Below are 1,616 nucleotides of genomic sequence, written 5' to 3' on the forward strand. Positions count from 1 at the left end.
GGATGGATGGATGGATGGATGGATGGATGGATGGATGGATGGATGGATGGATGGATGGATGGATGGATGGATGCTTTTGAGCTTTATCATGTTATGTAATTTCTTCATCAAAACTAACCCAGAGTGTTGCTTTGACTCATTCTTGCATGCTTGAGAAATCCTTGAATCTCCTGTGGCCACGTGGAGCTGCCAAAACACGTGCTGTTACAAAGCACCACCCACTTATACCTACCTCCTCCCTGGAGGTCAGTCTGCAGCCAAGCTCCTACAGAGCACCCTCTCCCAAAACGTTATGAAGATGTGCTGAAGTGGGAATGTTAGAAATGGTAGGAGGTTCACTAGAAATTATATATGTCATTATGATGAATAGGCTTAATTATTCTAGTGAATGAAAGTAATTCATGCAAAGTTGAACTAATTTTTAACTCCAATCCTGACTTCCAAGTTATTACAGCCAGCTCAGAAAAGTAAAGCAGGAAGGAAAAAAAARGTTGTTGAATGTGCATCAGCAGAGTGTAGCTGACAAAAATGATGGCAGGGGAGTTGACAGACTCAAAGAATGTAGCTGCTACAGTGGGAGACCCARCTTACACCTACTTGACGTAATCATGCATCATCCACATAATCAGTTACAGAATTAACTCATTTTTTGTGCTTTTACACATCTATCAAGGTGTTTTCTTTTTTGGACAGAAGAGTCTGTACCTCACCTCCAGTGTGTCACTCTTGAAAACTTGCTCTATATGTGACAACTCACAGAATGTATACAAGGGTTTGCTTCAGGGTTCAGACATTTTTTGTATGTGTGTTTATTTTCGTGGTGGCTCTGTGTACATTTTCTAGTGCTACATAAATATTAATATATTCAAAACAGGTGCATGATGGTAACCTCTTTACACACAAAGCCTCAGGGTTTTTAAAGGTTGGAATGGTTGTTTTTTCCCTATAATGTAAAGAATGTATTTCTTGTGATGCTGCTTCCTTCCATGTAAATATCTGGCACTTTGGAAAAAAAAACAAGCTCAGGGGCTCACATTAGCATCAACTTGTCCAACTGAGAGAATATTGTTCTTAATTTGTTGTTGTAGACATACCATGCTTTTAAATCCTTCTTTTTCACATTTAAATCATTCATTTTGGGGTTTGGTCTGAATTCCTCCTCATTGTAACTCCACAAGCCCCCCCTTTCACCCCTTTTTTGAGGTATGTCTCAAATCAACTCATTTTGAHGCTGTCTGTTTAAATCCAAATGAGGTACTTCACACCCCGCCTCCCTCAGAGTCCAGACCAATCCATTGTACCGGTCAGACTGGTCCATTCTAGTTTGATAGAGGGGTTTACGATATGGCAGCGCCAAAAGTTTCTTTTACAAATTAATCAAAGCTGTCAAAACAAAGAAAAGACTTACATGTTGTAACCAGAGTCTGAGCCAGAATGTAAAGGTATCTACACACCACCTGGAGAAACTAAATAAAAAATTTCTACACTCCTAGAGATTCCAAGTAGACAACAAAATGCATTTAATGGCTAAAAATTTGGACTTTGCATGGTGTGTCACCTTTAAATGCTCCTTGTTTCTTGCACCTGATGAAAAGCTCCCTGTACGTCAGTTTTGT

The sequence above is a fragment of the Austrofundulus limnaeus genome, unplaced genomic scaffold (genome assembly GCF_001266775.1).
Source record: "Austrofundulus limnaeus strain Quisiro unplaced genomic scaffold, Austrofundulus_limnaeus-1.0 Scaffold231, whole genome shotgun sequence".
Classification (NCBI taxonomy): domain Eukaryota; kingdom Metazoa; phylum Chordata; class Actinopteri; order Cyprinodontiformes; family Rivulidae; genus Austrofundulus; species Austrofundulus limnaeus.